A 27,765-nucleotide genomic window follows, 5' to 3' on the forward strand; every position below is an offset into this window, starting at 1 on the left:
AACTCCTCCGACAATTTTGGGTCTAAACACTTGAAATTTTAGATATAGATTCCTTGGACACGGATGTAACTTAATAACTTTAGTTGAGCCCAAAACAATAAATGTTAAGGGGTCAAAGTTTAAAAAAAATTGACCGCTGCTTTTGCTCAATATACATCTCCAAACACCCGGGCAACACCGGGTAGAAATGCTAGTATATATATATATATATATATATATATATATATATATATAATGGATGGGACGATTCCAATATTTTTCCAGATTCTGATACAATTACCGATTCCGATACAAAAACCGATTCCGATTCTTTATAGATCTCTAAATATTTAGCTATAGAGTTATTTCCCCCGATTTCTGTAAAAACAAAAAAGAAAAGTTAAATATGCAGATATTTTCCTAAACGTAAAATTACACTTGTGGAGGATGATCTATCGATTTTAGCTTTACTGGTATTTTAAAATCAATAAATATTTATTTTATCATTATTACCAGCAATGGAGAATTTTACTTTAAACAAAATCAAATAAAAAAGACAAAAGAATCGTTTTGGCATCGGAAAATCGGTACAAATTTTTTTCGATTCCGATACCCTCAAATTTGTCGATTTTTCCGATACCCGATTCCGATAATCGTCCCAACACTAATATATATATATATATGTGTGTGTGTGTGTGTGTTCAATACAGAATTGACTCTGCGATAGTAAATACGCAATCTGCATGAATTAAAATATATTTAATCATATTTTACGATTGGTAAGCCAAATAAGTTTGTACAAAAGTTGCGCGGATGCTGGTCTTTATCGTTTTTCCAAGTGTGTGTCGTGATCGTTTCGCTGGTTTCAGTCGAAACCTTATTAAAAGAAAAAAAAATACCTGTATGTAGCAAGCGCAGAATATTCTGTTACCACAAAAAAATATTTAAATGATAAACAGTTTCTTAGATTGATCGCAAAAATGAACTTCGCCTTTATAATTAGCTTTATAATGCTTCCAGGTGTAGTTGGAATGCTGCCATTTGAAACTTAATTATTTTAACGAAAGTAGAAGCGAATTCTCACATAAACTAATGATGGCACGATTCCAATGTTTTTCCCCGACTCTGATACAATAATCGATTCCGATTGTTATGTAAATTCCTAAATATTTTGTGATAGTTATTAGTTTTTATTTTTTTGCTCTTGTTCATTTCGAATAAGGCATATTTACTAGTTGAATGTAAGGGGCTACTATTTGGGGCCGTGTTTACAGGGGTTAATGTGAAGAAATGAGCGAGATGTCGGCTTGCGTTACACTGAAACTTCTGTCTTTCAGTGTAGTCAGGGAAGCAAGAAGCAGGCAGGGATTTCCAAAGTACAGCAGTCTGAAGAAGGAAGCTATTAGAATAGAATTTCCGGCATCTACGTGCCTTTAAAGTGAATGGGGTAGGATTTTGTTAATCAACGGGGTTTCGGAAGTTAAGGGCTTACAATAGCAACGAGTTAAACTGAACACATTTTATGAAAATACTTGTAAAATGTTCGGGTGTTACCGTAAAAAAACCGGTCTAGTGTGTGCATCGATACCTCCGTTCCATCTCGAAAGACAAAGGATACCCCCTGTATGGGCAGCTGCGCGTGTAATTGTAAGGCAAAGGTTGCGCAATACGCAACCACGCCTCTCCTGAATCAACATTGTTTGAGTCCAGTACCAAGGAGAAGTCCAGGACAACTGGAAAAAATGCCGAGATAAGTAAAGAGAAAATCTATATACGCACAATAAAAAAACAAAAACATTTGGAAGTCCCAAATGGTCACCCATTTAGTACTGACCAGGTTCAGCGTTGCTTAACTTCGGTGATCCAGCGAGAACCGGTGTGTCAACGTGATTGTGCCGTATAAGTGTGTGCGTAAATGTTCGCAAACACAGAAAGATCGTACGTTACATGAACAGATCTTTTTAATTATTTTTTTCTTAAATCGTATTTTTTCTCATAATTGAAACTAATCATTTGACAAACTCATTGTAAGATGGCCATCTATATTTTTCACTCGAGTCCTTTTTTCCCCCTTTTTATCCAACCGTGCCATTCTAACTGTGCCATTATTGCTGTAACATTTCTTCCAGTGCCATTTTTACTTTTGTTATTGTGGTATATAGAGTATAGTATAACAGTTAAGGTCCAGAATATGACCTTAAACTCTATCCAATGGTGAGGCCTCAGCTTGCGAACTTTGGGGAGTGTGGAGCCACCCTTTAATTACTATTGCTCCCAGGTCCACTCTGACCCGGAGTGGTAGTACCTGTTAGGATCCCAGCTATGGGTTAAATAGAAACTGACTTGAAAACAACAAATATATTCTATTAAAAAAATTTTCTTCAAAATCTTTGGATTCGGCATTAAATAACCCGAAAAGGGTTGATTATGCCGTAAAACAAAAACAACCACCCAACCAACCATAACAGTTAATTTGTACTTAATACAATTTTTGTCATTAGTATTAGCAATGGAAAATAAAGTATTAAATAAAATAGAATGAGAATTTTTAAAAATAGGTTTTAGAATCGAAAATTTGATTCAATATTTATCGATGCCCTAAAAATGTCCGATCCGATTAATCGCCTCCTACACGATTTCATGTTTTAGTACATTCGGTAACGAAATTCCTAAGACATTAATTTATTCAGTTGTATTGGTTCTTTATTTATAGTATATCTTGATGGTTATGTGGCGTCGAAAATTTACCTTTTGATGCACGAAACTCAGGTGTCAGAAATCGCATCTGCGCCTATGGTTCTAAGCCTGCATCCATCTAAATTGGTTAAAACAAAGAAAGACATTTCTTTGTTTTAATTAATTCAGGTGGATGCATGCTTGGAGCCATATGCGCAGATACGATTGGGCTAATAAAAGTTTATCGAATTTTATTTAAGATCAACGTCTAGTGTATATAAAGCTAGATTTTTCCTACAATAAACGAAAAATAATTTGTCTATTAACATTATACAGAGTGCCCCATTTGGGGGAGCTGAATTTTCCCTGCATTAAAATCTAACATTGAGTCTAACTCTGCCCTCGTGGGGAGGAAGGTAAATAGGAACATAATATTGGTAAAATTAGATATGAAAAGGATAAAGAGATTATAATAGTTTATTATAACAGGAAACACAGTCTGGCCAAAAAGTTATACAGGAATCGCTAACGTGTAACTTAAAGAGATTCTTTATCTTTTGATGTTTGCTCATGTAATTTAAACATAAATGCATGAATATAAGACGATGTAGATTTGTTTGTTAAAAGAACAAAAATAAGAAGTTAATTATTTGAGAAAAAATAAATAAAATGTCTTTTCAACTTTTTTTCTATAATTCAGTAATTAAAACTACTTGTCTTCATCAGAAATTCATAGTAAACTTTCAATATCATACTGATTCTCTCAACTCTCTCCTCTTTATTCATCTTACAATTCACTCTCTCCGTTTCTTCTCTCCAGTATCTCTCACTCTCTCTGTCTCCCTCTCTCTCTGTCTCCCTCTCTCTCTGTCTCCCTCTCTCTCTGTCTCCCTCTCTCTCTGTCTCCCTCTCTCTCTGTCTCCCTCTCTCTCTCTGTCTCCCTCTCTCTCTGTCTCCCTCTCTCTCTGTCTCCCTCTCTCTCTGTCTCCCTCTCTCTTTCGCCCCTCTCTCTCTCTCGCCCCCCTCTCTCTCTCTCGCCCCCCTCTCTCTCTCTCGCCCCCCTCTCTCTCTCTCGCCCCTCTCTCTCTCTCTCTCGCCCCCCTCTCTCTCTCTCGCCCCTCTCTCTCTCGCCCCTCTCTCTCTCCTCTCTCTCTCCGTTACCCGCTTCTGTCTTTATCTCCTTTTTATTATCTCTTAGATACTCACACACGCGCGTGCGCGCACACACACACACACATATATATATATATATATATATATATATAACTACACATAAAAATAATATACGAAAGTATAAATTTATGCGTAAACTTGAAGTATTTACTTCAACAGTGCTCAATACGTAGGTAGAGCTAGTTAGTAAGTTATAAAATATATATGGCGATTAAGCTACACTGAATATTCCGCGCTTCATCCACTCTAGGATTCTTCAGACTTATGAAATTTTCGAATTTTCTCTTCGAATACGAAAATAGGCATTTAAAGAATTGTTACTTATTTTGCCACTCCCCCTAGACCTACTTCTAGATAATCAGAAATGTGTTTCTATTGTGTGACCAATTAATGGTGATATTCTTGTGGAAGATTTTATGCAGATAGTTACCACGCAACAAAGTGGCGGGAGAGGGACATTGACAATGATTAAATAGATTAAAAAGGACTCTGTAGACAGGACACTCATTAACTAATTTATAATTTAGATCGCCTCCCCATCCCTTGCCACATCGCATCGCACGCACTTGACAATAAAGACAAAGCCTCATTGTTTTTCGCTGACCTACTGAACAGATATAACCAACAATAATTCCGAGCAGAAATGTTGATGCTGACCTATAATTGCATATTTATTTTTAAAGGAGGGTGAAATTAACACTTCTAAACTGTGTCCATCTCCCATATATATATATATATATATATATATATATACACACACACTAGCAGAGAGATCCAACGTTGCTCGGGATTTAATGATAATCAACGAATGTTTCAAACTCCTATATTTTTATTGTGATCAAAATCGGCGAAATCGCCCCTTTTTCAATCAATTCGATTTCCTGCTCTAGTTGGGGACCCATCGCGGTGCACCGGAAGGAAGCTTCACACGCCTCCCCGCAGTGACTTAGTCCGCAATATATTGTAGACTACATTGCACTGTAGAGAAATTACTGTTAATTTTATCAAATTATTTTGTATATATATAATGGCTTGAATTAAAGTTAAAAACGCAGAAGTCAAGTATCATAGTTTAATTGTGCTTTAAATGGACATTCATTTCAAAGAACTTACTGTTGATTTTATACGCCTGGTCTTACTGCTTGTTGATATGAAAATATATAGTTTCTCGAATGAATATATAACAGGGTTAAAAAAAAAATGTAGAACTCCAAGCTTGTGTAATTACATTTAATGTAAAAGAAAAGTTATTCCGTTACGTGAATTAAGTGAAGGGCGTTTTAATAAAAGCTATAAACGTTATGTATAAACTAGTGATAGGACGATTCCAAAATTTTTCCAGATTCCGATACAATTACTGATTCCGTTTAAAATTTATGATTCTGATGCAATTACCGGTTCCGATACTTTTCAAATCATTTAATATTTAATTGCAGAGTTGTTTTTCTTTAGATTACCATACATTTAAAAAGATAGGTGAGATTTATATTATAGATAAACTGGTGGACGGTAAAAGTTTACTTGAGATCTCCATTGCAAAATTTGCGTTCATATAGGAAATACCGCCTGATGAGGTCTGGTTTCTAAAAACTAGCTGACCGAAATATGCTCATGACTGTGTAGCAATACATTACTACTTATATAAAAACAATATATATATATATATATATATATATATATATATATATATATCTTGCTCTACTTCAGTATTGAATATTCTTGTATTAACCTCGTTGTACTTCACTGGTTACCTCACGTCTGAACAATCACGACCTCAAAACTATTTTAATAGATTATTTAAATTTTATGTTTTGTTAGTTTGGCTTTCTCAAGTTCTTAGCGCCAGGTGTTTTAAAATTGAATTTAGCGTTTTCTAGGAATATTAGCCAATGATGACGACCACAAGTATCATTATATATTTTCGAAACAAAACCGGTAGATCGCGCGTTGTTAAACCAATGATGAAGTGATTCTCATTAACCTGGTTCATATACTATGCGTATACGCACCTGCTAAGAAGTTCAGAAAATCATGACCGTTTTAAAAGCGTTACATGTATGTTTGTATGTTTGCCTAAAACTTTAGACAGACGCAACGGATTTTCACGATTATTGTCTTGAAGCTTCACCCTTCGGACGACAAATATCGAAAAATTGGCTAAAAACATTAATTTCTCCACCCTCAATTGTGTACTTTGCTGCTGGGAGGGGTCGCTTTTTTTGTCGATATTTTTCGAAAGTCATCCCCTTATTTCGAATGATTAGCCTTAATCCAAACACCCGGGCAACGCCGGCCAACCAGCTTGGTTTAATATATAAACGGCAAAATGTGTTTGGATGTCTCACAAAATCTTTCGACGGACTTGACAAAATCGGTCTCGTTTTAAAGCTCGATTTCTCGGACGACAAATATCGAAAAATTGGCCAAAAGCATTCATTCTCTCAGCGTCAACTGAACCGTTTTCTACAAGGAGGGGTCGTTTTTTTTTTCGTTGACATTTTTGCAAAGTCATCATACGCCTTTCAATGACTAGCCTTAGTTCGAAATCCGCCGACGTTGTTTGTCACAGCGAGCGTGGGGGCTAAACGGTTGGCTATTTTTTTTAACTTTTCTTGCTTCACATTACAGGTTCGAGTCTGCCTGCCTGCTACTTTTTGTTTTGTGCTCGCTCGAGTACTCGCTGCTATTTTCAATTTTTATAGAGAGTTTGTTCATTTTTATTTATTTATTATTATTATTTTTTTATTCATTTATTTATTTTTTTTTTAGGGGCTCCGTTGCTCATTAAGCTTACCATAAAACCTTTCCACACTCGGGCGACGCCAGTTTTTTGTTTGTTTGTTTGTTTGTTTGTTTTTTTTTTGTTTGTTTTTTTTCGCTTATAAAATTTTGCTTTCGGTTTCGCTTCTATCTGATGGCACCGACACGACGCCCTCCCCCTGCCCCCGTTGTCACACTTTTTTTTTTTTAAATTTAAGCCGATTTTACGATCGGGTAACCTCCCCCTTTCTTTCTAATTTTTTTATGACCGGGCAACACCGGGTGCTCTCCGATAGAAAATGTGTGTATGTGTCGGTGCGTGTGTTTGTATGTCTGCCAAAAACTATTGGCAGATGCATCGGACCGTGAAAAATTTATATTGTTAGAAAGATCGATCTCCCGGATGAAAAATATCTAAAACATTGGCCAAAAAGATTTTGTGCTGGTCAACTTGGGCCGTTTTGTGCAAGGAGAGATCACTTTTGCGTCAACATTTTTGCAAGTACTATGCCTACCAATCTCAACGTACGTTTATAAAACGTTTTTCGAAGACCCGTAACATCATAAGTCGCCATGACAGTGACAGCTAGCGCATTTGCTTTTTTCACCTTTTTATGTTACAGGTTCGAGCCTGCCTGCCTACTGCAACTAATTTATTTTTATTTTATTTTATTTATTTATTGCGTTCGCATGGGTACTCTCTGCCATTTTGATTGAAATATTCTATTCTGGGAGCTGCTTTCTCAATATCCTTACTACACCACCTCTTTCCACCTGGGTAATGCTGGGTACCCCCGCCAGTCTTTAATATGGTGGAACTAATTAGTAAAAAGAACGCTAATGTATCTCCTAATGTTTTAAATATTTCTCTCTGTCATAGGAGAACATATTTTCTCCTATGATTGGATTAAGAAATATATAAATATTTCTTATAATATATAAATATGTTTATTGATATATAAATTAAAACATAAAGACGTTTCTAGAATGTCGTTATTCATAAAAATAAATAATAATCGGCGTCTATAAATATAAAAAGGCGTAGAACACCTTTTTGTTCTTTTTTTGAGTCTCTAGAAGGTTCCAGGAAGTTCCTTTTAAAACTCATATAAAAGAAACGCTATTGGTGGGTAAAGTCAGTTCGTGACATATTTTGGGATGCGAACAGAGGCAACCAACGTCCGAATTCCGGCTTCCACATTAAGGCCGTAAAAACAAAAACCTCACTGAAGAAACTGGCTGTCTGGATTCTGGTAAAGTTTTTATTTATTCTTTGAGTTTGTTGACCGAAGCACATATACATATAAAGCAAACCATTTCAAAACACAATACATTAAGAATTACGATCTTTATGATCTAAGGGAGACAATTTATTAGCGAGTTGTCGCCCTTCAAACATGGTATATCTTTTCTTTTGTTTTCCTTGTTAATTTATTTTTAAATAAATTTCTTTTTCGTTAAATCTTTTTCTTTTATTTTAATTTTATTACATGTGGGTGCTGATAAATCCCTAGACCCTACGAGCTATGATCGGCACACATATGTAATACTCTCCAAAATCCAAACGTAAAGGATATTTAAAAAAATAAACTTTACATTTTTGTAGCCAACATATAAACATATATTACATTCATGCCTCATTCGACTGATGTATCTTTTTTACTTCTACTTGTTAGCGCTATTTTTTTAGGGAGTACACAAACATTGAGTTTGATAAAGATTTGGTCCGGCAGTTATCATAGCAACGGGATTCGCCTCCACATGATTCCGTCAAACTAGATCCTGTCATGAATCATCAGACATTTTTTTTCAAAATGACTTCTAATCCGTCTCCATGAGGAAATTTTGATGGGTCAGTTTTCGGCTATTTTTATACTCGACAAGTGCCCTCTTGAGAAGATGTTTTTTCCTATGTATCGTGTTGTGTCGTATTTTGCTGCAGTTGTTAGATAGTAAAGAGGGGACGGAGGGAGGGTGCCCTAAAAGAGGGGATAATCTAAAAATGGACAACAAGAAATCCCATCATTTCCATTGAAAAGCACTTCTATTTCTTCTCGACCTTCTGACACTGACGAAAACAGGTGCATCATGCGGTCTCAGACGACCCGGCAACGGAGCGGGGACGGTGGTCACAGCTGGTCAAAAGTCGGCGTCATGTTAATGGTATCTCTCCCTCTAATTAATTCCTTTTAAATCTCTCTTTCTATCTTTCTCTCTCTCACTCTATCTCTTTCTCTTTCTATCTCTCTCTCTTTCTCTTTCTATCTCTCTCTCTTTCTATCTCTCTCTCTCTTTCTATCTCTCTCTCTCTTTCTATCTCTCTCTCTTTCTATCTCTCTCTCTTTCTATCTCTCTCTCTCTTTCTATCTCTCTCTTTCTCTTTCTATCTCTCTCTTTCTCTTTCTATCTCTCTCTCTTTCTCTTTCTATCTCTCTCTCTTTCTCTTTCTATCTCTCTCTCTTTCTCTTTCTATCTCTCTTTCTCTTTCTATCTCTTTCTCTTTCTATCTCTTTCTCTTTCTATCTCTCTCTTTCTATCTCTCTCTTTCTCTTTCTATCTCTCTCTTTCTCTTTCTATCTCTCTCTTTCTCTCTCTTTCTCTTTCTTTCTCTTTCTTTCTCTTTCTTTCTCTTTCTATCTCTCTCTTTCTCTTTCTATCTCTCTCTTTCTCTTTCTATCTCTCTCTTTCTCTTTCTATCTCTCTCTTTCTCTTTCTATCTCTCTCTCTCTCTTTCTCTTTCTATCTCTCTCTCTTTCTCTTTCTATCTCTCTCTCTCTTTCTCTTTCTATCTCTCTCTCTCTTTCTCTTTCTATCTCTCTCTCTTTCTCTTTCTATCTCTCTCTCTTTCTCTTTCTATCTCTCTCTCTTTCTCTTTCTATCTCTCTCTCTTTCTCTTTCTATCTCTCTCTCTTTCTCTTTCTATCTCTCTCTCTTTCTCTTTCTATCTCTCTCTCTTTCTCTTTCTATCTCTCTCTCTTTCTCTTTCTATCTCTCTCTCTTTCTCTTTCTATCTCTCTCTCTTTCTCTTTCTCTTTCTATCTCTCTCTCTTTCTATCTCTCTCTCTTTCTATCTCTCTCTCTTTCTATCTCTCTCTCTTTCTATCTCTCTCTCTTTCTATCTCTCTCTCTTTCTATCTCTCTCTCTTTCTATCTCTCTCTCTTTCTATCTCTCTCTCTTTCTATCTCTCTCTCTTTCTATCTCTCTCTCTTTCTATCTCTCTCTCTTTCTATCTCTCTCTCTTTCTATCTCTCTCTCTTTCTATCTCTCTCTCTCTCTTTCTATCTCTCTATCTCTCTCTCTTTCTATCTCTCTATCTCTCTCTCTTTCTATCTCTCTATCTCTCTCTCTTTCTATCTCTCTATCTCTCTCTCTTTCTATCTCTCGTCCTCTATCTTCCTCTCTCGTCCTCTATCTTCCTCTCTCGTCCTCTATCTTCCTCTCTCGTCCTCTATCTTCCTCTCTCGTCCTCTATCTTCCTCTCTCGTCCTCTATCTTCCTCTCTCGTCCTCTATCTTCCTCTCTCGTCCTCTATCTTCCTCTCTCGTCCTCTATCTTCCTCTCTCGTCCTCTATCTTCCTCTCTCGTCCTCTATCTTCCTCTCTCTTTCCCTCTCTTCCTCTCTCTTTCCCTCTCTTCCTCTCTCTTTCCCTCTCTTCCTCTCTCTTTCCCTCTCTTCCTCTCTCTTTCCCTCTCTTCCTCTCTCTTTCCCTCTCTTCCTCTCTCTTTCCCTCTCTTCCTCTCTCTTTCCCTCTCTTCCTCTCTCTTTCCCTCTCTTCCTCTCTCTTTCTCCCTCTCTTCCTCTCTCTTTCTCCCTCTCTCTCTCTTTCTCCCTCTCTCTCTCTTTCTCCCTCTCTCTCTCTTTCTCCCTCTCTCTCTCTTTCTCCCTCTCTCTCTCTTTCTCCCTCTCTCTCTCTTTCTCCCTCTCTCTTTCTTTCTCCCTCTCTCTTTCTTTCTCCCTCTCTCTTTCTCTCTCTTTCTCTCTTTCTCTCTCTTTCTCTCTCCCTCTCTCTCCCTCTCTCCCTCAATATATTGAGTCCCCTGTGGAATTTCCACAGGTCCTGCTAGTTAATATTAGTCCGCCGTGTAGCTGTGAATTATATAAATAAAATTGGACATTATAAGCTAAGTAATCGAATGTTCAAAGATTTTATATTAGGAGACCGTCGTCAAGGTTGCCGGAAAAATAGTTGACTTATTTTACCGCTCCAGTAGATATCTCGCTGTCGATGCAATCCTCTGCCTTTAAGAGAGCCAAGTCGGTCCTAGAACGGAGCACTGTTGCAACGTTGTTGTTACCTAGAAATGTAATCACGTGACGGTAACCATCGAAACATCGGTTACGTCTACTTCTTTTCTCTAACTTCTCTTGTCTGCCTGTCATGGTGGTCGACCTTGCTTTCTGGCGGAAACACATGTCAACGAACGTTACGACATGCCCACTTTTGGAGTATGCCTATATCAAATGACGAGCTAGATCCTGTTTCTGACATATTTAAGTGGTTGAATTGATTATATTACGTTTATAGTACATTTTCCATCCTCTGGGTGTAGCAAAATGACAGAATTTTTAAGTCAAATAATTTCAATCCGTGTGTCTGTTTAGTCTGCATCAAGTTCCTGCACGACTTTTGTTTTAATTATATTGAATAGTTTAAAGTACAGTAGAATTCCGGAATACGCCATTAAAAATTAGTACAAAAAAAAGTACAGTATATGATACACAGGTATATAATCAAATATTATAAATAACACCGTAAGGCGGGGAAAATACCGTAACCTGTGCTGGAAAAACATCGTATTCTACATTGTAATCTGAAAAAAAAAAAAAAACGTATCCAAGGGCCACCTTATCCCGGAGTTCTACTGTATAAGAAAATGGAGAAAATTTCAATCATTTTGATGACTGCCACCACTTACCTCTTCAAATAATTTTTCTTCATTTATAACTTTAGTGATCTCATCTCGTTCATTTTTCACCATAGAAATGTTCTATTTTTTTTTTGTTTTTTGTTTTTTTTTAAGGAGTTTAACCTTTTGTTCTTAGAGATTGGGGAAGATTATTAAAGCGATTATTTTATACATAGTGAATGTGCGTATTAATTACATATGAAAAAAGTAACAGGAGAATGTATTAAACACAAAAATAAATCATCAAAAACGAGAGTTTCACCGGTTTCGTTCAGATTAACGAACGTCTTCAGAAAAAAAAGTGGTTTTAAATTTATTGAAATTATTTCGAAAGTAGAGCAAGAAAGAAAATGCAAATATAATTTGTGCGTCGTTTTTTTTTTTTTTCTGTTTTGGCGTTAATTCAATAAGTTTAAAATTTTTACTTTTTCTGAAGACTTTGATCCGAACCAAACCGGTAACGATCTCGTTGTTTATTATTATTATTATTATTATTATTATTATTATTATTATTATTATTTATATATTATTATTATTTATATATTATTATTATTTATATATTATTATTATTATTTATATATTATTATTATTATTATTTATATATTAATACGATAGCGTGTGTGTTCTTTCGTGTGCCACGCCTTCCGGCAAATCTCATTGGTTGAGATTTAAGAACACACACGCTATCGTATTACTATATAGATTATGCTAAATGGATTTGGTGAGTGTTTAATGAGATCCCAGATATACTTCCCTCCTTCTTTTCGAGTAGGAGGATGATAGTCTGACGTGTTTACTTCCGTTGATAACGTCAGTATCTTCTGTTAAAAAAGATACATATATTTATGATGTACTACACTGACATAAGATGTCATATTCCAAAAATCGGATAAAGGGACCAGTGCACGTTAGGAGCTTATTTGTAACATTCCAAAAATCATGTAAATATATCAAGTAATCCTGAGTTCATATTTTCGTCCTTAATGTCCTCATGGCAGTAATTGAAAAAAATTCTTCTAAAGGAGGCGGGGGATTAAAGTCACTAGAATGCTGAGACTGATACTACACTCAGAAATTCATGTTGAAGTAATGGTTGCCTAATCCCTGTTAATGTTTTTATGTATGAATTACGAAAAGCTGCTATAACAGTTTGATTTAAACATTACTTTATTTCAAATATATTCTTAACAGTGGGGCGGGTGATATGAAATTAGTCTCGGAAGTGACTGAAACAGTTTACGCATTAAACATTACTTTATATCCTGCATATTTTTAACAGTGGGGTTGGGTATATGAAGTCACTCCCGGAAATGGCTGCAACCATTTACGTTTTAGACATTATTTTATTTAAGGTATATTTTTAATAGTAGAGTGGGGGATAAGTCAGACCCGGAAATGGCTGAAACAATTTACGATTTAAACATTACTTTAGTTCATGTATATTTTTAACAGTGGGGAGGCGGCATGAAATCAATCCCGGGATTGTATAAGTGCAAATATATACTAGCAGAATACCCATCGTCGCCCAGGATTGAATGAGATAGGTAGAAAACATATAGTAACAGAATAACCAGCGTTGCCCGGGATCAAATGAGATAGGTGAAAGATATATACAAGCGGAATACGCAGCGTCAGTCGGGATTAGATAAGATAGGTGGAACATATATACTATGAAAATACCCGGAATTGATTGATGTGTTTGTAATGAAATAATCAGCCCAGGCAATATATCAGTTATTATTTTAGTAGGGGGGAGCGATAATGTGGGTTAAAATGATGAAAAATGATGGTCGAAATTAGTAACATATCCAAGAATTATGAAAAATGATAAAATGTGAGTTAATTGATTTGTGTTTGTAATGAAATAATCAGCCCAGATAATATATCAAAGTTATTATTTTAGTGAAGGGGGGTGATTATGTGAGTTTAAATTATAAAAAATGATTGCCGAAATTAGTAATATACCCAAGAATAATTTTAAAAAAATTATGAAATACGAGTTAATGGATTAGTATGTTTGTAATGAAATTAGACCAGACAGGGGGGGGGGCGATGCAGTTTTAACAAAAGAGCTAGAATAATATGATGGTGTCTTCATTCACGCTAAATACCTACAGAATGCTCAGCATACAGGTCCCGCTAGTTGCTGTTGTTATTATTATTATTTTTTTTAATTTATTTTATTTTTGGTCTGTTTTCATCTGTCTCTACAGAATCGCATTTTATGACATAGCGTGTATTTTATCTTCATATGTAATATCTATCGTAATAAAGTAGTATTTCTGTCTGTTTGTTCATAATTTGATATGTACAACTGTGTGTGAGTTCCTTGCTCATATTTTCCGAAACGGCTGAGGCTATCTTTTTCACATTTCACACAAAGCTAATTCATATGTCTGGCAGTGTTCATTGATAGGTTTTGCACAGAAATTCATCTGATAAACATCGAAAATCGAAAAAATCCGATCTTAAAAAGGTTTTTGGTGCTTATTCATTATTGGGACGAAATTTTGTAGTCGATAAATATTTTTCTTTTTTGTTTTGTTTTTTTTTTTTTTCAGATTAAAAAAAAAATGGTTTCTACTGATTTTTTTATCAATTCTAATAAGTTCCAATGGCAGCTTCCAAATTATGCAGTCGAAATTACCTGAATATTACTGAATTATTAAACAAAAAAAACTTTAGTCGTGTTAGCAGGTGAAAAGTACCGCCATCTTTGTTTAATTCGAACGGAAAAGTGCCTCCCTGTTAAACGCTCCTGTGTTTTACGATCGTTTTCATCAAATCTTTTTTTTAATTATTTTAATAAAAAATTTTCTACCTTATCGATTTTCGAAATTTTTGGATATAATCATCTTAAAAATACGAGGAATACGGAGATACCATTGTTTTCATGTGAAATTCAGTTTTACGGTTTCCGAAAATCTCATCCCAATTCTGGAGAAGCGCCGTTTTTTGTTTTTGTTTTTTGTTTATTTATTTTTTTTTTTTCTTGTAGATTAAAAGAAGGAAATTTTTAAGTTACACCAGCAAGGGAGATAATATCTTGGCTAATTCTTTTTCTCATATAAAAAAAAACAAACAATTGACATCTGAAGGTATAGCTCAGTTGTAGAGCATTGAACTACGAATCGAATGATCCCGGGTGTAGCTCACCATTTTATTTTCATTTTTTTTTATTATTGTGTTCAGTTTACGAGAAAAGAAGAGGTACATTAAGAATTATTGATTATTTGTTGTAATAGAATTGTTTTAATTGTTCTAGACTTTATAGCCTAATGGGGGATGCCCTTTTCTCTTCCCTGGAACCTTTTTACCAACGAAGAAATGCCGCGAGCCTATCTCTGCTTTATCGTTATTTTCATGGCAAGTGCTAGACTTGGCTCCAATCTATGGTCGCCCCCCCCCCCTGGTCTTACTTTCACGAAAAACACTAGTCTAGCTGAAACCACTCTCAATAATTTCCCCCACTCTTTACCTGTGCCTAAACCTAAACGCAGATTCAATGAACAAAGCTTCTTAGAACTGCACGCCTGTGGAACTCTGTCCCGTTTTCCTGCTTTCCAACTGACTACAACGTGAACAAATTCTTGATGAGCCATCCCCTTACGTAATCCATTTTACCAAATTTACACTACTAACTACGACATGTTTCCCTTTACCACTGTACACTCATTAACCCTTATCCTCAAATGGCGTCTAGGCCTTGATAAGTGGTGAAAACAAAATTGTGAAAAAAAATTAGACATTATTTAAAGCTGATGTATTTAATTTATTATTTAGTTTACATTTATTTTCAATTATTGTTACCGACAGGAGTTGCCTTTAGAATTGGAAGTAAATTAAAGCTATGAGTTACTTCTCGTTTAATTTTCATAGACGAAAGTGGATGTTTATAATTTCATAAACATAACATGTGGTCCACTTTCAGGAAAATCGTAAGAAGTTAGGATATTTGGTATATCTTAAATAGTATGTGATTAAAGCTTCCCGATAATATCGTTCAATCTGGCAACGCCTGGTGTGTGTGTATATATATATATATATATATATATATATAGACTCTTCTGTATATTTCTATATACGAGGGTCATACAACTAAGTTATCAGAAATCTACATAGATGATTTGTTTTTGTGTTGAAGGCTTTGTCTAGAACCATCCTCATGTTTTGAACTAACGGCTAATCTCGGTCGGTGCAAATGATTGTCACAAAACACAGCAGATAAGATTTAGGGTACATCTCTCCCAGTGGTTTTAAACGCGCCCCGAGATACTGAGCTGGGAATGTCTACGTCATGATATATAAAACGCCTAACATTCCCAAACGGTCGTCCATCAGTTAGTAACAAGGCTCATAATTGCTTAACTTCGATGATCTAACGAGAACATATATTATTATTATTATCAGGACTATGACATGAGGATATTCTTATCATTGTTTTGACTCTCGAGTATATATCCAACACAGTTAATCAATCGAGAACCACATAACTCTATCTAAAAACATAAGATATTAACTGGTATATACTCGAGAGTCAAAGTAATAAAGGATATTCTCTTGTCGTAACTCTAATTATTACATATACGATTTTAATATTTTTTTTTAGATATTTTAATACTTTTTGATATTTTAATATTTTGGAGAAGTTTTAATATGTTTACGGTTTTATAATTTAAAAGTTTTAATTAAAATTGTATTAAAACAATTTGACCTATTTTAAATAGTTTTTATTAATTTTTAGTGCTTATTAATAATATTAGTAATGGATATTTTTCGTGTGGCCTCCTGCCTAATCTAAAAAGAGGAGGTAAATAAAATACGTTAAGGCGCCGAAATATTAAACAACATCTTGTATCATCGTTATTTTCAAAATTTATCTTCCATTATTTCACTAATGACAACCATCGAGACATTTTTTAGCTTTCGAAGGTTTTTTTTTATTATTTGTTTTACGCATCGGTTTGTATTGTACGAAATAAATGATGGCCTAACGTTAGTAGCGCCTGCCCCGGAAGCAGAACCTTATCCTTTTCTTAAGTGAGTTATATATATGAAATTGACATGCGTGATTCAAATGAATTCACGTCACGTGCACTTCCCCCTTCCTTTTTGTTCTATTCAATGCAGCTCTTATGCTGCTTTGGTTAGTCTGTTTTCTAGGTAACTGTCACGAATCGTTGCGCTCGTATTGATCTCTACCCGACCTGCGTCACAACATAGCAACTTGTTGCAATTCGTTGTTCTAAGCTTCTAACCAAAAGCTCAGTCCCATGAGAATTCGTCATATTATTTAGTCGACACAAAACACGCTTATACACTTTGTCGATATATTTGGTCTCACTATCAAACGGAAGTAATATTATCAATCGACAGACATTTCCGGTTCCTTACGGGAATTAAGAGCGAATACAATTCCATTTCGTTACCAACAAGATCAGTCGTGCGATGATTTTTATCCTTTTAGCCAATAAAGACATACGTTTATGTAATCAAATCAAACTCTTGTCGGCATTGGATCCCTGTTATAATCTTCGATCCGTTCAGTCCGGATTTCAGAGTCCGGCACTCAAATTGCCATCCAAACTTCCACAAAACGACGAACTTTCAGAGTTCGACTTTTATATAAAAGATTCTCCATGGTCCGAGAAATTATCACCAAGTCCGAGCTTCGAATGCGTATTTAACTTCTCCATAGCATCGAATTTTCGCTAAGTCCGGCTTTTGAATAAGTACATGCGGTTAGAAGCTAAGAAAAAACAAGTCTTACTTTGGGTGCTCAGCGAGTGAGTTCAGGCCGAGAAAAGGAAAAACAAAGATGGCGGCCAGCATTTTATTACGTGCGTTCTCGCATAATCTCGTGTGCGCGTGACACTACAAAATGAGCTTCATTTCTCGGTGCTGAGCAATTCCAGATCGGACAGGAGAGTACACGCTTCGGCAGTACATAGACTGAAATTATAATCCTTTTTTCTGTGTGTAAGAAATGCGCCCCCCCCCGCCCCATTACGGAGATCCGCCTGTTCTGAGACTGCTTTATTCTTCAATCTTGTCATCAAATCAAACTGGACTCTTATCGGCATTCAACCGCCGTTATAATCTCCATTCAGTCCGGTTCTTTAAACTCTACTCGCCGCCAACTGGACTTCAGATCTTTTATGACGTCATTTTGACGAGTAGATTTTGATATGCAAATTACTGCATATCATACTACACTTGCATCCAATAAGCTTTTGTCTAAATGACCATGAAGACTCACCCACCTATGGAATTGTAATATTGTGCATTACCCATACGAAGGAACATTCCAAAAGTAATGCCTCCTATTTTTATTTTATTTCGTTCGAATGGCTTAGAAGAGAATTAAAAATTGTAATCTGATGACTTCGTTACCTGAAGAGTAAATCTCTCTGAAGATACTGCTGGTGTTAAACTCTAAGAAAACATTTCCTGTCATGGACGTGCGTCAGAAGCGGAGATGCGTCATTGAATCCCTCTATGCATAAAACATTGAACCGATCAACATTCACCGGTGCCTGTTGAACGTTTATGAAGCCGATGCAGTTGATGTTGAAACAGATGTGGTCGTCGATTGCACAGTTGCAACAGATGTGAGTGACAAAATGCGGTTCTAATTTTTACGACCGAGCCATCAAAAGAGGCTGCCAAAGGTACATTGAGAATGTTAGTGACTCTGTTGAAAAATTAATTCTGGAGATCGCTCGTTATAATAGTGCATATCTCCTCTTCGTAGCTCTTCAACGTTTTAGTTTTTTGAGTTTAAAAAATCGGAGGCCTTACTTTTAGAACGACCTTCGTATATGTTAAGACCAGTTCATGTTAATACTATGTTATCGCCTGTAACACTTTTTTTGAGCAATGGTAGGACTTGATCGCCGAAGATTTATTTAAATAATATTTAGGTAAAAATTATATACATAGGGTAGATAAAATCTCTATCATATAAAAGTCACTTTGTGTGTGTGTGTGTGTGTGTGTGTGTGTGTGTGTGTGTGTGTGACACGCCTCTCATGGTGAGGTCAAACAACTGACCCCTGATCGTCTTTGGACTTTGGATCGTGATGTCTAGTTCTCCGAGAGGCTATCCCATTAAATCCTGAACGCCTTGGTGTAGAATTCTATGGAAGCGGAAAAACGAAAGCTGCATTCCCCAGAAAGAAAAACAGACAATTGGGTTCTATTCTACTAAAAATTAATTTCACAAAAATTACAAACATTTTACAGATATGTACACTTCATTTTTCAGCACATTTTTTAAAATCTCAAATCTCTCTTCATAGACGGCACTCAGGCGGAATGGAGAGGGGATCAGGCGTTGGGTGCTGGTTATTATCTCGAGATTCCATGCAAATCTGGATAATTTCGAGCGGCATTGGTCTTATATATCCTGGGTTGGGTCAGGGTGGAAAATCCACTCAGCCAATCAGATCACGGTACGTGTCTGGGATTTTCCAATCTAAATTGCGTGTGTGTACTTCACCAATATTACCAGTTTTGTAATCTGGGACCAAAAATGTCTGTTCCCATGACCTCAGAAGGTCAACGCCTGTCAATTTTCCTTGCCTAAAACTCAGAACACCTGGCCCGGTGCTCCTCAGGCCAGACAAATGCCATCGTCATTATTCTAACATTTCCTTTCGTCCATTTTTAAAATAACAAATATATCTCTGGGTTTGACAATAAAACAAAATATATATCTGATTTTGACAATAAAACATCTTCTAATTCAAGTCTTTTTGATATCCGCTGTCGTCCGGGATTAATCTAAACAATTTTGGCATATTCACCCGGCCTTTCACAGGTCCCGGGGTGGTCTCAACCTCTCCAATGGGAAGCCAGCCAATCGCTCCCTCACGTCGATCACGTTAGTGTGTGTGTGAGTGTGAGAGAGAGAAAGAGAGAGTTCATTCCTTTATAGGTTCTCAAACGGCTGAGCTTATGTTTTGAAAATTTCACACAACACATATATATATATATATATATATATATATATATATATATATATATATCTGGCAGTGTTCTTAGATATGTTTTGTACAAACATTCACTCGATCAGTATCGAAAATCGAAAAAATCCGATCCTAAAAAATAGTTTTTTTTATAGATAAAAAGAATTTTTACAAGGAAATTTTTACACGTTATGCCAGCAAGGGAGATACTAAAATCTGAGCAAATGATTTCTTATAATCTGGAGATGTGGCTTAGTGGTAGAGCATTCGATTACACATCGAATGGTCTCCTATCTAAGCCCGCATGTACATCATCATTATGTTTTCTTTTTTTATTATTTTTAATGAGTTCAGTTTACGATTCAAAAGGGGTACCATTTAAAATCGCCGCAAATCATTTCTTCGTTTACATATTTTGAAAGTAAATATTAATCGGAAGTGACTTTCCAGAGCATTAATCGTAAAGCCCAAATATCAGCTGACGTGATATTGTAAACAAACACAGACGGAATTCGATGAATGATATTATCATTATTTTTTTTTCATTTTATTTATTTATATTTATTTATTTACTTATTATTTATTAATTTTTTTTTTAATTATTTTGTAAGAATTAGTTCACCGGGCAAATTATTGCGTGTGCTCTTTTAGGGCTAATAAAAACACTCCATTTTTGGACTATTTTATTTGTCCAAATTTTCCTGTGTATGTCTATTTAGCAGTTTTGCATGGTGCTGAACTCAAATTTAAATATGTTAAGGCTTTTAGGACTTTGGTGGCTATTTGGAGGTATTGGAGTGGGGGGGCAAATGATGGACTTGTATTGAAATTTTTTGTTTTTTTTTTAATTTGCGTTACAAATAAATTATCAACGCGATAATAAAACATTGTTTTACTGGGTACGTTTCCAGTGCCCCAATTGTTTTTTTTTTGGGGGGGGGTCACGTTTAAATTTAAAAAAAAAAAAGATATATCAAAATTAGAATTTAACTTTAAGTAATCTGGTATCTGTTCAGTGCACATTTCCCTATAAGTATGGCAAAACACATAATTCAATGGCTGTAAGTATCTTTTTTTTTTTTTTTCAAAAATAAACAATTATAGCCAGAACGACTCGTAGAAATCTATCTATATTCTATTTACATTTTAATATACTTTCATAGAAATGTTTCTGTTATGTCACAAAAAAAACTATTTTCTTTACGTCAAAAGTGTCACGCTCATACATGAATTCCATAGCTAATATAACATACTGACCCAACGGATCACGGGTAGTCTAGTAATATATATATATAGTGCGAGAGAAAGAGAGAGACGCAATTAAAATGTTATATCAAAGATATCATCAAATGTTCTATGAAAGAAGCTGGGTCGTTTCTTTTGTGATTCGCTAAAGCTTGCTCTGAGTGTGTAAAAGTACTTTCCGTCCTAATTTTTATTGTTTTGACCTGATAAATCACATTGCTTTATACTTAACACACTATATTTTCTAATCTTCTGAATTATTACCTCTCAGTAAAAGTTGGAATTTAAAACGCTACAGAGAAATACCTTTTTAGTTTGCTTGGGTGCGTTTTAATTTAGATGAGGAGAAATCTTATTACTTTGTTCAGATGTCGCTGGTGTCAGTTTCCGTTTTTACGCATGCGCTTCTGTGTATATCTTTCTGTTTTTTTAGCGTGCTTGTATTTCTTCGTGTGTGTGTGTTTATGGTGTGTGTATGTGCGTGCGCGCGAATGGGCATTGTGTTCTGTGTGTATGCGTTTAATGTAAATGTGTGTGTATGTGTGTAATGTAAATGTGTGTGTATGTGTTAAATGTAAATGTGTGTGTATGTGTTAAATGTAAATGTGTGTGTATGCGTTTACTGTAAATGTGTGTGTGTATGCGTTTACTGTAAATGTGTGTATATGCGTTTACTGTAAATGTGTGTATGCGTTTACTGTAAATGTGTGTGTATGTGTTTACTGTAAATGTGTGTGTATGTGTTTACTGTAAATGTGTGTGTGTATGCGTTTACTGTAAATGTGTGTGTATGCGTTTACTGTAAATGTGTGTGTATGCGTTTACTGTAAATGTGTGTGTGTATGCGTGTAATGTAAATGTGTGTGTGTGTATGCGTGTAATGTAAATGTGTGTGTATGCGTGTAATGTAAATGTGTGTGTATGCGTTTAATGTAAATGTGTGTGTATGCGTTTAATGTAAATGTGTGTGTGTATGCGTTTAATGTAAATGTGTGTGTATGCGTTTACTGTAAATGTGTGTGTGTATGCGTGTAATGTAAATGTGTGTATGTATGCGTTTAATGTAAATGTGTGTGTATGCGTTTAATGTAAATGTGTGTGTGTATGCGTTTAATGTAAATGTGTGCGTGTGTATGCCTTTAATGTAAATGTGCGCGTGTTTAATGTGTGCGTGTTTTACTTGTTTCTTGTGTGCGTTTCAGATTTGTTTCCTCCTCCCAAATTTTTGACCGTCGTTGACACCTTACTGCGCGCCACAAACATTGTTCTACTTGTTACAGAATTGTAAACACCGTCGAAGCTTTCGATGAACAAATAAGATCTAAACACGAAGGCTAATTGCCAATCCAATCCAACCCATTGGAGCATGCGGCATTTCAAATATGAAGTGGATATTTGTTGTAATGACATCATCCATAGTAGACAATTGGTCGTTTGAATCATTTAATGAGACCCAAAAGATGAATAACAAAATAGGTTAACAGGTCGTTTAATAAAAGAATTCTTTTGTACATGGAATGCGTCTTTGTATGAAAAGATGTTTTTGTTTTGTTTTGTTTTTTTTTGTTTTTTTTTTTGTTTTTTGCCCGTGACGTAACTATTTTTCAAGTAAAACAATTGAACATGCATGGATATTCCAACTAGTATCGTGGTTGTCCTACTTTTGTGCATTTAATACGAATTGCGTCGCTTCGATCATTTCCATGATCTAGTTTTGTTTTTATTGTTTCTTTTTTTTATTGCTTTTAGAAATGTCGAAGGACTGTTTGCAATTTTACCAGCGTATTGCGCCTTGGTATTAACACAAATTTGCAACTTTTTTTTTTTTTTTTTTTTTACACAGTGATCACCACTTATCAAGGCCCGGAAGCCACTCAGGGATAAGGGTTATTGCAAGTACATTAAGTTAGTGAGATTTGCTGAAGTGTTTACTTAAGGGGGCGGTTCATTAGGAATTTGTTAACATTCGACTTGAAGACATCCAAGTTGTAGTCCGGAGGGAAGCAGGCAGACGGAACAGAGTTCCCCAGGCGTGCAGTTCTAAGAAAGAAGCTTTGTTCATGGAATCCGCGTTTTGATTTAGGCACAGATATAGAGTGGGGGAAATTTTTCACAGTGGATTCAGCTAGACGGGTGTTTTTCGTGAAAGATTGGCGAGGGGGGACCAGAGATTGGAGTTCAGACGAGCATCTGCCATGGAAATAACGATAAAACAAGGACAGGCTCGCAACGTCTCTTCTGTGGGAGAGAGGTTGCAGGGTAGAGAAAAGGGCATCCCCCACTAAGCCACGAAGTCTATTTTGTACTCTGTCAAGGCAGGATAGGCTGTTTTTAGCAGCTCCTGCCCAGATATGGCAACAGTATTCCATCCTTGGACGTACTTGGCTTTTATATAGATAGAGAATTGCATCAGTAGTGAGATATCTTCTGGAGCGGTAGAAGGATCCCACCATCTTTCCAGCGACCTTGGCAACAAACTTGATGTACGTGTTCCATTTCAGATCAGGAGTAAAGGTCAAACCCAGAAGCTTGTCAAAACACGGAGCCTCACACAGACGAGAGCCATCCATCACAATTGATGCCAGCTGGGGATCAGAGCGTTGATGATGTAAGGATAGGAGTTTGGTTTTGGATGCATTAAAGGTAACCAGCCACATCTTCCCCCACTGAACCACGCGCTCGAGATCAGAGGAGAGAGAATCAGAGAAAACTTTGTCATTTACAGCCTTTGATGTGTTGCCGCAGATGGTTGTGTCATCAGCATAGATGTCAACGAATGATTTAAGTATGTGTTTAGGGAGGTCATTGATGTAGATCAGGAAGAGTTGGGCCCAGGATTGACCCCTGGGGGACTCCAGCATTTATATTGCAGGCCTCCGATTTTTGTCCATCGACCACTACTCTTATGAGCCTATCGGAGAGAAATGATTTAATGATTGAGAAAACATTTCCCGTTATACCGTAGCTGGAAATCTTGTGAAGTAGACCCTTATGCTATACCTTGTCAAAGGCCTTTGATATGTCAAGAGTAATTGCCCTAGAAAGGAAGCCTTTGTCAAGAGATTCACTAATCCTGTGGGATATAATCGTCAGCACATCTGCGGTAGATCTTGCAGAGCGGAAACCATAGTGTGTGTCACTAAGAAGGTTATTCCTGCTGAGGTGGTTGACTATTTCTCTATTTAATATGGATTCCAGCAACTTACTCATAACACACAGGAGACTTATAGGTCTGTATTGAGAGGGAGATGACTTATCACCTTAATTCTTAAATATAGGGCAAACTGAAGAGGTCTTCCAGGGAGTCGGAAAGCACTTCTCCTTTAGGCAGCGCTTAAATAGTTTCGTAAGTATGGGAGCAAGTTCTGGTTGAAGCTTTTTTTAACACTATAATTGGGATGCCATCAGGGCCAGTTGCTTTACTGAGAGTAAGATTTCAATGTTGAGGCTTTGGGATTATCGGACCGATCTTTGCTACCATTATTTATTTATTTATTCATTTATTTATTGCATTTATTTATTTATTTGATTTTTTATTTATTTGATTTTTTATTTATTTATTTATTTGATTTTTTATTTATTTATTTATTTGATTTTTTATTTATTTATTTATTTGATTTTTTATTTATTTATTTATTTGATTTTTTATTTATTTATTTATTTGATTTTTTATTTAGTTATTTATCTGATTTTTTATTTATTTGATTTTTTATTTATTTGATTTTTTATTTATTTGATTTTTTATTTATTTGATTTTTTATTTATTTGATTTTTTATTTATTTGATTTTTTTATTTATTTGATTTTTTTATTTATTTTATTTTTATTTATTTGATTTTTTATTTATTTATTTGATTTTTTATTTATTTGATTTTTTATTTATTTGATTTTTTTATTTATTTGATTTTTTTATTTATTTGATTTTTTTATTTATTTGATTTTTTATTTATTTATTTGATTTTTTATTTATTTATTTGATTTTTTATTTATTTGATTTTTTATTTATTTGATTTTTTATTTATTTGATTTTTTTATTTATTTGATTTTTTTATTTATTTGATTTTTTTATTTATTTGATTTTTTTATTTATTTGATTTTTTTATTTATTTGATTTTTTTATTTATTTGATTTTTTTATTTATTTGATTTTTTTATTTATTTGATTTTTTTATTTATTTGATTTTTTTATTTATTTGATTTTTTTATTTATTTGATTTTTTTATTTATTTGATTTTTTTATTTATTTGATTTTTTTATTTATTTGATTTTTTTATTTATTTGATTTTTTTATTTATTTGATTTTTTTATTTATTTGATTTTTTTATTTATTTGATTTTTTTATTTATTTGATTTTTTTATTTATTTGATTTTTTTATTATTTTTTATGTATTTATTTGATTTTTTTATTTATTTGATTTTTTTATTTATTTGATTTTTTTATTTATTTGATTTTTTTATTTATTTGATTTTTTTATTATTTTTTATGTATTTATTTGATTTTTTATGTATTTATTTGATTTTTTATGTATTTGATTTTTTATGTATTTATATATTGCATTTTTTATTTCATTTTTTTTTATTTATTTATTTATTTAGTTATATATTGCATTATTTATTTATTTATATATTGCATTTACTTATTTATTGCATTTTTTTATTTATTCATTTATTTATAGAATTTTTTATATATTGCATTTATTTATTTGTTGCATTTTATTTATTTATTGCATTGTTTATTTATCGCATTTTCCCACCAAACAAGGCATGATGTAGGGGGTTACTATCTAGGACATAAATTTCAGGGATATTATGAAGGGAGTTAACCGGCAAAATGTCTGCTTACATTAAACTTGAACTTCTGAAAGTCAGTGCAGTCGGAAGCAGGGATCCGGAAGGGAATTCCAGTTTAGCACTTGTACAGTTTAATGAAGACATTAAAAAAAATGAAAACATCGAAAAAAAAAAAAGTTATATTGTACGTATCCGTTTTAAACTGAAGATCTCTGAAAAAAATGTTTTCACTTAATTTGATTGAGTAGTTTTTTTTTGTTTTTTTTTTTTTGTTTTTTGCAGCGGAAAAACACGTTTTTATGACAGGGTGTTGAAGGCAGACATCTTTGAATTTTATTGAACACGTCACGGGGAGGTAACTCCATTTTAAGCACCGACACTCCCTCCCCATCTCTAATGCTAGCTTTTCTTCATAAAAATCCAACCTTTTGCTCGGTATCATAAATTGTTTTTTTTTTTTGTTTTTTTTTTTTCGGAGAACTTCATTCCATAGTGAATACGTACAATTTAAACTTTTTTCGATATTTTTTATTTTTTGTTGTTTTCATTAAACTGTACAAGTGCCGTAGAAGCTTTTCTGACATCTGGAGATCTCTACTGTGTAGGTGTGAAATTTTGCTGCGTGTCTCGTTTGTCCGGTGTATTTACATCGAGGAGGTACAAGGGCTTGTAGTTCGTCGGAGCATATACCATTAAAATACTTGTAAAACAGGCAGATGGGTTGCACTCTTTCGTTGGTGGGAGAAAGGCTGAATCCTAGCTGACAGTTTGGGGCCAGTTAGGTTGGCGACTCTCTTCTGAACAATGTCCAGGAGGGGGAGACTAATAACAGATGCACCAGCCCAAATGTGGCAACAGTACTCCATAGTAACTGGATAGAATAATTCCTTGATATAACATGAAACTAAATCCGTAGATATACACTTATGTGAAAATGCCCTCGTGCATCCACTGCACAGGCCGTGATGGTTCTATGCGTTGTGTCGGTCTAAAGACGCTGTCTTGTCGTACAATAGGCCGACCATAGAAGGATCGGCTGTTATGGCCAGTGCAATGTATCGAATTAGAAATTGGAGCTAATAGTTTTTAGATTAGAAGTTATTAGCACAGGTAGGTAGGTTGTTTATAAAAAGTATCGTGACAAAGCAAGACAGACGAGTTAAACCGGCAGAGCAGTCGTTGAGATGGCGCGGTGTGGTGGATCGCCATGTCACAAAATGATTCGTGGCACGTGATTTGAGGGGAAAATTGATACGAGGTTGAAAAGCGTATTTTTCGTGAAGTCGGAGAGATCAGAAAGTCCATCTGATTCCCCGAATTATATGGACCAGCAGAGTTCTCTCTTTTTTTTTTTTTTTTTTTTTTTTTTTTTACACTGGTCACCACTTATCAAGGCCCGGAAGCCACTCAGTGATAAAGGTTATTGCAAGTACAGTACGTTAGTGTGGAGATTTAATGAAGTGTTTACTTAAGGGGGCGGTTCATTAGGAATTTGTTAACGTCAGACTTGAAGACATCCAGGTTGTAGTCTGTTCCGTCTGCCTGCTTCCCACCTGAGTTCCACAGGCGTGCAGTTCTAAGAAAGAAGCTTTGTTCATGGAATCTACGTTTTGATTTAGGCACAGATAAAGAGTGACGAAAAATTTTCAGTGGATTCAGCTAGACGGGTATTTTTCGTGAAAGATTAGCGAGGGAGGACCAGACGAGCACCTGCCATGGAAATAACGATAAAACAAGGATAGGCTCGCAACGTCTCTTCTGTGGGAGAGAGGTTGCAGGGTAGAGAAAAGGGCATCCCCCACTAAGCCACGAAGTCTATTTTGTACTCTGTCAAGGCAGGATAGGCTGTTTTTTAGCAGTTCTTGCCCAGATATGGCAGCAGTATAGTAGGTGACGAGATAGAAATTGATGGCAGCTAAAAATCTAGTAAAATAGACCCTCATGCCGCTAAGGATTAGAAACGATGACGAGACTTCGACCTTGGAAAACCATGGTGACTGAATAAAACCCATTTGTCTAGAAAGAAATGTGACGTGTGTCTGGTGTGCATTGAACGAACTTTTGTTCTACATGCGATGAAGAGCGAGACACAAAACACTCGGGTACATGGCCACGGTCTATGATTGCATTAAACGCCCGGATCTTCAGCTTCAATCGCTTATAAAACTAAGCAAAATTGTATCGAAGCCAAAAGGCATGAAACGGCGAATGGAATTGGAATATCAGTAACAGAGGAAATAAAATATCAGCTAAATTTTGATTTT

General features: G+C 35.1%; 1 protein-coding gene across 14 annotated transcripts in view; it reads left to right on the forward strand.

The window, feature by feature from the left end:
* The window catches only part of LOC145287809 (sodium/hydrogen exchanger 2-like), a 323,765-nt gene that overhangs the window by 106,337 nt on the left and 189,663 nt on the right, over positions 1-27,765 (forward strand). Inside the window, exon 1 of one of the 14 annotated variants that reach the window (XM_080135666.1) lies at positions 18,000-18,108. The exons of the other annotated variants lie outside the window; for them this stretch is intronic. The gene's annotated coding sequence lies outside the window, so the exon portion shown is untranslated. Of the gene's footprint in view, positions 1-17,999; positions 18,109-27,765 lie in introns of those variants that run through there. 14 annotated transcript variants of the gene reach the window in all.

Source organism: Euprymna scolopes, chromosome 11, assembly GCF_053919585.1.
Source record: "Euprymna scolopes isolate OS-2025 chromosome 11, ASM5391958v1, whole genome shotgun sequence".
Taxonomy (NCBI): domain Eukaryota; kingdom Metazoa; phylum Mollusca; class Cephalopoda; order Sepiida; family Sepiolidae; genus Euprymna; species Euprymna scolopes.